General features: G+C 35.5%; 1 protein-coding gene across 2 annotated transcripts in view; it reads right to left on the bottom strand.

Moving 5' to 3' along the window:
- LOC135077448 (ATP-binding cassette sub-family G member 4) overlaps window positions 1-12,101 on the bottom strand; it is a 133,114-nt gene that overhangs the window by 44,235 nt on the left and 76,778 nt on the right. Inside the window, exon 1 of one of the 2 annotated variants that reach the window (XM_063971996.1) lies at window positions 10,467-10,803. The exons of the other annotated variant lie outside the window; for it this stretch is intronic. The gene's annotated coding sequence lies outside the window, so the exon portion shown is untranslated. Of the gene's footprint in view, window positions 1-10,466; window positions 10,804-12,101 lie in introns of those variants that run through there. 2 annotated transcript variants of the gene reach the window in all.

Consider the following 12,101-nt stretch of genomic DNA (forward strand, 5'->3'; position numbering starts at 1 on the left):
AAAATGGCTACTGAAAATTTATAGATAGTTGGTAGTGATGCCCTTAAAGAATATTTTTCGATACATTTATGAACGGCTAAAAATAAGAACCGCCATTACAACCTGATCATGCTAACTGCGTACCTCGCTGGAATGCGACTTTCCCTCTCGCTTACCCGCACACCTCCCCGCGATCGCCCAGTCGTAGGTACCAGAGCGTTGATGTGACATCACGGCTGCTAGGTGCGCAGTTAACTCGACAGGATTGTAGTAAAAATACCGTACTAGTAACGTGTATGTGCGAGTGTGCTACTTATACAACTGTGGCTATATTCCTGCATTGAATATTGTTTCTTAATTACCCATATTGATTCAATATTATGTATTATGTGCCCTTGATTATGCATCATCATTTATTTTTCTTCCATCTGTTTTAATTAAATTCAAAAACTGATTGATACATGCGGTACTAATGAAGGAAGAATGCGGGCTGCTCGTCACACCTTACGTGTGTGGCCATAAAGGGGTTTAATGTATGCTGAGGGCTTAATGCGAGTTTGAATTGAACGTATTCGCTGGCGAGTGCGTCAAAAAACTCTATGAAGATTTTAGTTCTTGAAAGTATCCGCTAGGGACGCTGTAAAATCCATCGTACATTCTTTTATTAATTTACGCAGTCGCTAGCGATGACGTTTGATGTAAGCCCCAGTATATATTCTACTGGTCACAACGTGATTAATCACGAATTCTCAGAAACTATAACACCTACAAGCTTGAATTTTGGCAGGTAGGTTCCTTATAGGATGTAGACATTCGCTAAGATTTTATGAAAATCCACCCCTAAGGGGGTAAAACGGGATCCACGCGTAAGAAATAACGGGCGGCAATAATAAAAACGTCACGAAGAAATCAGAAGTCGAATGCGTGATGCGCAAATGAAAGGACTTCAATCAACCAAGTCATGACTGGCTAGCGTGGGATATGTAGGTACGAGTATGTAGGTACGTACAAGTAGGTCATGATGTTAATTTGGATCAAAACATAGTCAGATAACATTATACGAGTATTATTAAATTTCAAAAAGCTAGAAGTATTATTTCTTGAATAGGTAAATAAGAGAAAAAAAAAACAGAAATAAAAGAAGCCTATAATTTTTGAAAAAATAAATTAGGTACATATTATTGTTACATTTTAGTTAAAATTACTTTACACTCTATATTACTTACAGATGGTCATAATTATCTAAACACTGTGACATCTTATGTCTTTGCAATAAAGCAAACATTGTAGCCATGTGTCTGTGTGTGCTGATTGTACTTTAAACGCTTAATAACAGCTGTTAAATCAGTGTTAAAAGAATCATCTGTAAAACAAAGTATCGCTTATTGCTTTTGGCACGCAGCTGTCCCGCATTATCGATATTACCAGCGCAAGCGCAGCGCAATGGAACGTAATTGATTTTGTTCAGGGTTGGGACAAACAATAAGAGCTTGCGCGCTCGGGTGACTTTTTGTCACCGTGACAGAATACCTTTCTTTTTTACACCTTTATAAAGAGAAAAAGAGATAAGTACAAAGTGGTACTTATTCTTACCTATGAGGACATACTGTTACGGTGATAGATGTCAACCGTGCGCGCGCGCCTTAACTCAGATTTTATTACCTACGATCAAAAATATGATTCATATTGTTGATGCCGTAAATTGAACAGAAACATCATTCATCAATCATTTCGATTTCTTCACCACAAAATCAAGAGCTGCGGATTCGTTATCCCCATGACGTAAATCTGTTAATAAAAAGCTGGTATAGGTAGTACTTGATTAATTAAGAAATGTTTACCCAACATCACACTTGAAAAATGTTTTCTTAGTTACTTGACCAAAAAGTATAAGACTGCATCATTTGCGTATCTCTAAAAAGTGGCAAGCTTATTTTACTGTATAACAAGCGCTAATTGCTATGGAAGCTTTTTTGTCACTTCATTGTCAACCCTACGACTAGATAATTTTCAATGAATATCAGTTTTATTTAAGAGTATACCTACAGACAATACATTTCTCTCAAATTCATAATATTACGCTGCTGTACTTGGGTATAAACACCATCGGTGATAATAGCACTAAAAAGCTTCACATACTACGGGCAATGTAGAAACTTTATTAATTTGCTTTAGTTCCTGGAAATGATAATTAATATTTGTTTTGTTTCCCGCAATAATATTTTTAATACGGAAGACCTACACCTGTTGAAGTTAAAAAATGCAGCATTTAAAGGGCACACCAGCCCCACATTCACAAACACTTAAAAGTTTATAGCCGTACGTGATTTTGAAAAGGTTTTCAAGTCTTTATTCCTTTATTTGGACTCGGAAACTGACCCGTTTCCAAAATGTGGTTTACACTTGTCTTGTAGTATGATGATTGAGAGAAAAACAAGGTCGGCTACTAGCCTTAGCACAAAATTGACCTTTATTTGTTGGGATTTTATTGGCGGTCCTGTAGATGCTGGCCAAACAGGAATTGCAGCGGTGGGAACGAGAGGTGTGAATAGTCCCGTACCACAAAATAAAAAAATCATCAAAATAAGCAATACCTAGCTTGGATAATTCATCCACTAGCTATCATTCTCAGTTTAATAAAAAAAACTAGTTAAAACTTAAATTTTCAAACCGACTTTGAACTTGTTGCGAAGGTCGGATTTTATTCTCATTTCACTCCTGGCAATGAATACAAGAATAACAGCTTAAAGTTACTTAGTGATTCAATCGATTAAATTAATTAAAACTCCACTAACTTAAAAATAGCATGATATTTAAAAAAAATCGAAGGAGCTAAAAATATACTAAAAAAATATATTTATGCAAATTTTTGCCAATTTGTTGCGACACAAAAAGAACTCGTAACTAATTCATCCTTGAGATAAAATTATGATCAACTACAGCGATTGGCTCGGGCCATTGAACTGCGTGTGAAAAACTTTTCAATAGTGCCGCAATTAAGTGCTGTGCGTTTTGCAAGCCTTTTAATTTGAAATTTACTTCTATTTATAGAAAAAAAATATTTTGAAATAAAATATGCCTAGTTATAGGAGAGTTCTTTTGACTATATTTTACTCAAAATATTAAATTAATAGGTTAATAGACTAACTAGGTACTGTATAAAATTAGAAAATTACCTTCAATATTTAATTTAGATCAATTTAGTACTTTTCCTTCCTTGTTGTATATCATTAAATTAATTTAACTCGTTTGTTTCTATTCGAATTACTGGACAGTAACTAATGCCTCACTAAAAGGGTCAAATTAAAAAACTAAAACACAAATACCAATTAAAGAGAACATCGCTCAATTTCTCAATTTAGCCTGAATATTTTATTTCAATATTGAAATTCAACCTATCAACAAAACAAATCAATACTTGAAACTGAGTCAAGTTATGAGATGTGTTCTGTAATACGGACAAAAAAACTACTCGATTAAGGAAAACATCGACGGGAAAAACATGTGACGACTGGGTTGACCCAAAATATTAGCCCCACTTTAGTTTAGAAAGTATTAAGGTAAATGAGATTTAGCGGTTTAACCACCTCCTTTATACCTTTTTGACAGGTTTATTTCTGCTGCTGCTAAAAATTGATATAACATGTACCTACCTACAATATAACATGGGTGTTTTTCTTTGTTTTTCATGGACTCTATGGAGACAAGTTTTCCCGTAACTACCCTCCAAGCATTTTTGAGATATCTTGTCAAAGTTTACTGGAAAATTGGACAAGATATTAATAACAAAGGACCTTTAAGGTACATGCTAATAATAGGTATGCTATTGGGAATTTTCGTGCGTTCTTAATTGGCTTCATTACATTCACTTTCTCGTTAATAATATTGAAAAATGCCTAATATTAATAGTTGTAAGACACGCTAACTATTCCTTTAGTTTCAATACTTAAATATTGAAATCAAAGACACAAAGCAGGAACGTAGATAAAAAAGATACTGACATAAAAAGATATAAATCTAGAAACACACACACAAATTATCAATTTTGTGTCTGCGGCACCATTTCCTTTCGTTCAGGTCGTTTGGTTTGTCTAAAAAGGAAAATTAATGAAAAGTGTTCTTTTTCTTATCACATTTGATATGTCATGCAGTTAACCCAGTGTGATTTTATCCTTAATGTCTTTGGATTTCACTAATCTCATTTTATAAGATAATTAACTTTTAAAAAAAATAAAACCGACTTCAAATGCGTGAACACAAAAAAAAACTAAAAATTAAAAATATTGCGTATAAAAAAGTTCATCCCCAATTTTCCACCCTTGGGGGTGAAATATTTTCTTCAAATTCGCATGAAACCACCCTTTTGATAATACCTATTCAACAAAAAAATAATCGTTCAAATTGATTTATAATCGGCGGAGATATTACGTATAAAAAAGTTCATCCCCAATTTTCCACCCTTGGGGGTTGTTTTTTCTATTATTAAATTTAAATGGGACCACCCTTGAGGTATTACCTATACGCCGAAAAAAGATTTGTTCAAATCGGTTCATAATTGGCGGAGTTATCGCGTAACAAACATAGAAAAAAAAAAAAACATACGGGTCGAATTGAGAACCTCCTCCTTTTTTGAAGTCGGTTGAAAAATAATTGACGAGAAGGATGTTGTCTGTTATCCTACTGTAAAAAGTTTTGGTTTTTTGAGAATTTTTCGAGACATCGTAAAATTTATGACCGTAATTCGGGGCTACACCATGTCATTTTTTTTCATTAATAGCCGGATATCACTGTAGTGTGGTCCAAGCATCATTGGAAGCTTCATCGAGCACCTGACTGTCATTAAATGGTGACAAAACCATCTGCTGGGTACCGAGTACCGATTGATGAACCGACTTTACTGTCTATGTTTTTATTACTTTTTGATACCTGTTGTTTATTATTGTTTTTGATAGCTTTTGTGTCTGTTCCCGGCGTCATTTTGGCGTTTTTGCCTAAAATACGCTTATTTTTATCCAAGTGTCTATTTTTTGCTACGCATAGGGCCCCAGACAGCTGTCAATCCATCTGTCCTTTGATTTTGGACGCGCACGCATTAGAATACGCAATGAGCGCGTGCGCATGGTCATTGCCGCCTATCGTTATGCGCTAGCGTCCGCGATGAGGTCACGCTTAGTTCAACTTCAGTACTAGCACGAAAATCTTTCGACTTTGAATCGTATGCGTATTCGAATCGTCATCAAAATATTTAGTATGAAAATAGAAACAGCGCCCCTGTGATCGTGACGTAGAGAACTTAGTATGAGAAATGGTAGGTATCGTATCATTTCGTATCGTTTCAGCCAAATGACGTCCACTGCTGGACAAAGGCTTCCAAGGATTTCCGAATCAACCGATCCTGCGCCGCCCGCATCCAGGCACCTCCCGCAACCTTCACCAGATCGTCGATCCACCAAAATGGTAGAACGAGACTAATTTTGACAATCGAGACTGTCATTATCGTTGAACTCGAAGGCTGAGTATCGAATTTGTCGACTACGCAAATAATTCCAAGTTGAAAGATTTTCGTGCAAGAGGTACAGTTACCTTCGCATTTTCTTATGCAGACAACAACTCATCAGACTAATACGCTTGGTTGCAAAATCGAATCTATTACAACTACTCAAGATGCAGCAGTGTTAGCTTGACGTGCCGCCTAGACCCTAGTGCTAGGCTACCTATAGGTGTAATGTAACTATTAGGGATTCGTATCTCAAGAACCCTACATATTACACGTGGAGACGTCGCTTCTGTTGAACGACTTATCGTGCAGGGGAAGGTTGAGGGCATAAGAGCGCGCGGCAGGTCACCCAGGCGCTGGACTGACCAGGTCCAAACCGCACTCAATGGTCCACTCCACGAGTGCACAAGAAAGGCTGCAGTGCGGGAGGAATAGTGACGGATTGTGAGGCTTGCCACCAGACCGGGTGTGACGACCACGACCACTCTGGCAAGAGTGAACGACGCAGAAGAATCTCAAGGACCCTAGCCTATGTAGACCTTTAAAATGTTTTTTAGTCTTCATCATGGCCATTTAGTCTCCACAGCAGAAGCACGACCCTTTCCACTCGACCAGAGACAAATGGATGATATGGCCTAATCGGTATTTTTAAATATTACAAAACTAAAATATATTTAATTAGTAAAAGGTACACATTGATTAGCATACTCATCTTAAGTACTTGTAAAAGTAGTCAAAACCAAACATTGGAATGGTATTATAAATGTAAATCCTATGTATTTAGATAGGCTCGACCGCTTAAGATTCCACAAATTTTTATTCCGACTGGTCCTATTAAATCCATTTGGTCCATTTTAAACTAGGCTCACGTTAAGAACAGGTTTGTTTAAAATTGAGCTTACAGACATGCTAAAATTGAAGTTTAATTACAAATTACATGTTCTTCGTACCTTATTTAAAAAGCATCCAATCAAAATCACATCAACCAACGCAGCCTAGTTCAACGTGCGCGCGCGCAGTTAAGTACTTATTAACTTATTATACTTGTTTACAGTTTTGTTATGCATTGTTCAGATCTTAAATCTGATCTAAAGTTTTTATAACAGCGGATTGTTGAGCCTGATGTTATATGCCATTATTCTGTGTTGACCCGATAAGTATTATTCGCGCGCTTTGGATTACCTACTGTGGTCAAGGTTTGAATCCCACAAAGGACATGAAAACAATAACAATGTACCTACTACCTATTTTTAAAAACCTATTTCAAGATTTGTTCGTTTGTATACGGCTCTGAAACTACTGATCCGATTTGAAAAATTCTTTCACCATTAGAATCTTACGTTATTGTTGATGAAAACAAGCAGTACGAGGTTCGCCGGGTCAGCTAATTTATACATATGTAAATAATTTTATAAGTAGGTAGTTCCTAGGTATCAAATTAACTGAAATAATGTATTGTTTTTAGCTACGTTTCTCTTTACTACGTCTTTAATGCTAGACAACTGCCTTCTTCATTTCAATCGGACATAGTGGGACTCCATCTCCAAGCAATTTTCATTCCACAGCGATATTAGGGTCACCATAACGGCGCTTGCTCACTACAAAAACGCGATGAGTTCATTCATATTAGTCGCAATCTGATATTGTAACTATCTGAGGTGAAAGCATAAAATGAAGTCATTTTTTTCTGTAAATAGACTTTTAAAAAGTGCTTTTACATTAATAAAGAAAGTCTACTATTGTAAAATTAATTTGAAGTAAGAACCCACCTAAATCTCGTCTGGTGCCCAAATGCAACGGTCATCTTAAGTTGTTGATTATAATTTAATTCTGATTATTAAGTATTTGAAATCTTTGTGCCATAGAATGTGCTTCATATCAAATCACGATTAAAATTAGATTCTATGGTTCTATTCTTATAAATTCCAATAGATCGAAGGTATAAAACAGAATGTGCATTTATTTTTACAAGTAGGCTGTGATAAAAGCTATTGATGGGCAGTTAAATCAACTTTCGATTGCTCGTGTCGATTTATATTTATTGCCGATAAATTTATTACAATTTGTAAATTGTAATAAATTTATCGGCAATAAAATATATAAATCGACACGAACACACACATGAACGCTTTCAATTGTATTGAAAGCGTTAAATAACTCAAAGGCCTTAAGAATCGTAAGAATAATATCAAACCGATTTTCATAAGGTAAATTAATAAATTATTATAATAAGTTTGTGAAGATAAAAACCTCGACATAAAGCTATTTTTACTTCTCAATTATGTATGATTTCTGACGCACAATGAAATTTAAATGCAAAAATAATTATTTATTTGTCATTCAGTGCTGTAATTGCGACTGAAAATGTATTTTTTTTCTCATCTAAGTGCATTTATCAATGCAGCGGCAGCGGCGCGACCCAAATACGCAACCGCCATTGTAAAAGCAAGGTTCTATTGTCTCGTGATTTCTACTTTTATGGCAATAACCTCTCATTTTAATTTCTAGAAATTTGTATGTTTGTAAGAATTGTTAAATCGCTGAAATAGGTAACTAATAAATAATGATTGATTGATTTAAACTTTTACATTTCACGGTGCATATTAGTATTATGATGCGTACCTACTTTCCTTGCAGACTGTCATCTGGTATTTGTTTGTTTCACACGACTTCAGAAGACTTTCTACAGATGATTGGTTGCACCATCTTACTTTGCTTTAACAAACATCAAAAATCTGTCAAACTCTATACAAAAAACACCGGTTATCATTATAGTTACGGTTAAATTTAGATTGATGATAATACAGTAGGCACCTAAATTAGTTATCTACTTTAATTGCGACTTAAAAAGTCAAGTTTGTGGACTTATCATTCTTGACACTGGCACCTGCTTAGTTCATTTTTCACGCTTTTTGCGCAAGCCACTCCTAACGGTTTTCATTGCCTACTGCTTGCATTGCCAAGTTATTAGTATGTAGGTACTTAGACGTTTCACAACTTGGTGATACCTCCTTTTTTTATCAATTAGAACTAATATTTAACCTAACCAATTCCGAAGTCTTATAGTCCTATTGCATCAGTTTCAGGTTTCTTTTCATCTTAGGATTTTCCATCTTAATGATATTGGGCAGAAGATATTGTAAAATAACACTTGCATTGGCAATTAATGTACAGTTACAACTTAAAAATGGCACACAAAGACTCTAAAACGAGCTTTAATCAATGGTTAAACGATTGGAAAGCCCAAAGACCGGCTTAACGGAGTGCCAGATGTGGTACAGTCAGCAACAAAACCGAACCTAAATTGCATCCGATCCAGTTATGTGACACACTCGTATAAAGCACGGACCATCATCAAAGGTTCTTTATAAGTAACTAGCTTTCAGCCCGCGGCTTCGCCCGCGTGTAATTTTGTCTGTCACAGAAACTTTATCGCGCGCCTCCCTGTTTCAAATACCGGGATAAAAACTATCCTATGTCCTTTCCCGGGACTCAAACTATCTCTATGTCAAATTTCATCAAAATCGGTTCAGTGGTTTAGGCGTGAAAGCAAGACAGACAGACAGACAGAGTTACTTTCGCATTTATATACCAAATGCGACTTAACTATCGGTTGCCCCGGACTTCGCATGGTAAGATTTCGATCTGTAACTACAGTAGGTCTATGTCAATGTCGCGTTAACACGTGCCTGCGACCTAAAACACGCGTAAAATCTAAACCATTCTGAAACTTTTTAGTTTTGTTGCAAAAAACAATAAACAAAAAATATTTTTAAAAACATAAATAGGTACTTACGAGTACTTATATGTATTATGTTTTTTCCTATCCATAACTAGAGGAAAAACAGATTGTCCATACAATGCTATTTTACCTATTTCACCCTAATTCAAATTCAATTCAAAATTTTTATTGCATATTAGTTAAGTGTTTACAATTGGGTCCCAGATAACGACAAAGATGGTAACGGTTTCTATTGAATTCGATTATAAGGCCGTTATGAAATTAATACCTAACACAGCTCAAATGTGATCTATCTCCATCACAATATTAATAATATGATTAACTTATCAGAAAAAGATTACTTAATACATTACCAAGGACCAAGTGTGCATTCGTAAATCATTGCATTATCTGATTATGTATGTAAATTCCTAGAAAAGCACTTATCATTCGTCCGATTTGATTCGGATAAGCCTACTCAACTACCTAAATAAAAATACTGTCGGAAATATCGAAAAAAAATCTTAATAGCCTAATCATAAATCATAATCGTCTTATTAAATTAATACCAAGATAGAATATTTAATGAGATACTTAATAATTAATGAGAAAATCTAAAATAACACAAAATGCAGCTACTTACCTACTTATGTATCTCAGAATAGATTACCCATATAGGTACTCGCGTCGCGCCGTGAAAGTAACTTTTTACTCCATCCACAAAAACTAAAATATTTTTGCTTTTTTTTACTTTTTAAATAAAATAGGATTGTCCTATCTCCTCACGAAAAGGGACGGGAAGTTCTAAATAATAAAGTTACTAGGGGTGATTCGGGCAATTAGTAGTAAGGTGCTTTTATGGTTACACCACCCACCCCACTGGATATAACATGCTACTATTTCGTAGGTTCATGATTCAATATTATTGTAGGTACCATAACCTATTATGAAACTTTCAAATCTTGTGGTTTAAGTGGAAGAATTTGCTACGGAAAATTTTAAATAATACCCACTTACAATTAAATGAATTTGGTCTAAATAAGATCACTTAGTTACTAGAATCATTTAAAAGTTCAAGGTTTTCTGAGATAAAATGCACTACATTACTAATGTTATCAATTTTACGCAGCTTCAACTAACGAGCACAATGAGCTTAGGTTTATGTAGATACCTATTTTTCGCAAAAATGCGGCCTCCTTCGAATAGCTTTTTAAATCCCTGTAAATTCTGAAAGGAGTTGTAAACACTACAAACAAAGAGTTTCCTTACCTTTTGTAAAGCCGGCTAAAATTAGTTCACAAACACGAAAAGAAATGTTTCATTAGTGCACACAAACAACGTCCCAGTGAAATTGTAACACAAAACAACTACGCTGAAAATTGTCAATCACGATGCTCTATTTACTTTTAATTCAGCGTTTACGTTCGCGCTTTAATTTTGGCCAGTATTTTTTGACGTTGCGTTCGAAAACCGAATGTTTTCGATCGACTGTCGGGCCCGCGCACGCCTTGCGCCGTTTGCCGCGCAGTGGTATAATGGCAATGGCAGAGAGATGCGGCTAGCTCGCTTCCGAGCGGGTGCCAACCGGCAGCTGTCAGCCAGACTGATTCACATTGCCCATGCGCACAAGTGCCGAACGAAGGGCGCATGCGTTCCACAACACACGCAAGTATTGGAGCATTTTGGAGACACGATGCGCTTCCTCGGAGTGCGTCAGACGTACACTCCGGGGAAGTGCATCGCTTACTAAAGTCTACTATGTCCTAGATAGATAAAATACTTTTTGGGAATCTGTGTGCAACACACAATAGACTCAGCAGTTCAATGAGTACATTGATACGTAATGCTTTTCGTTTGTTATTATTCTCATGAAAGTCACATGCTACGAGCCTACGATAAAGCACCCCAAAGAATCACGGAAATTAATGACTTAGTACAATTTCTATTTTTAATTATTAAGGAAATCCGTATTATTGAAAGAATTTGTAAATCAGACCATTCACCTACCGAAATCGAATGCAAATGCATGATAATCAGGCTAATGATATTTATTCATGAAGCTTTAACTCCGAGACTTCATAATTATTAAAAACAATGAAATCGTTGAAAAAATGTTAGACAGAAGGAAAAATGACACACTAGGATGCCCTATTCATACAAACAGTAAAAAGCACTACCTACTTAGTTTTCTTTTGTAAGGCTTCTGTAACGCTAGAGATTTAGTACAGGTACGGCTGATGTAACTTAATATTTCTTAAAGAGAAACAACTCAAGCTTAAAACACTGTTTTAAGAGATAAAGACATAACACAGGTACATACATAATATTTTCACTAAAATAAACAACTCAGTTTCAGTGTTAATTAGTATTCGTTGCCAAAACTGCTACATTATAGCGCCGTGTTATATCCTTAGGGCCGATTATACATACACTCATACAGAACCTATTAGTAACAAGCATTATCTTGATGTGCTACGAAAGTTTTAGCACAATCAGTGACGAAGAATAGCAAATCTTGTAAAAATGAACTACGATAAAAACTAGTAAAATATCTAAAATAGATCTTCCTTACAATGCAATCATAGACAGGTTCATTTAAGTAGATAGGTACATCTACGTATTAACATCTGTGTTTTAATCTTATGTTTGTCCGACACTTAGGCTGGGTTGCACCATCTTACTTTCAACTTTCACAAACGTCCAAAATCTGTCAAACTCCATACAAAAAACACCGGTTATCGTCATAGTTACTTACGGTCAAAGTTAGGTGGTGCAACTCAGCCTTCGATCTTAGTAGAATCGACTTTAATTTACAGACGACAGCACATTAATTAACTATACATTTTTGTTGAAAAATGGCGCTTATTACAGCTGAATAAGATACCACAGTGTCTACCTTGATAT

Source organism: Ostrinia nubilalis, chromosome 13 (genome assembly GCF_963855985.1).
Source record: "Ostrinia nubilalis chromosome 13, ilOstNubi1.1, whole genome shotgun sequence".
Taxonomy (NCBI): Eukaryota; Metazoa; Arthropoda; class Insecta; order Lepidoptera; family Crambidae; genus Ostrinia; species Ostrinia nubilalis.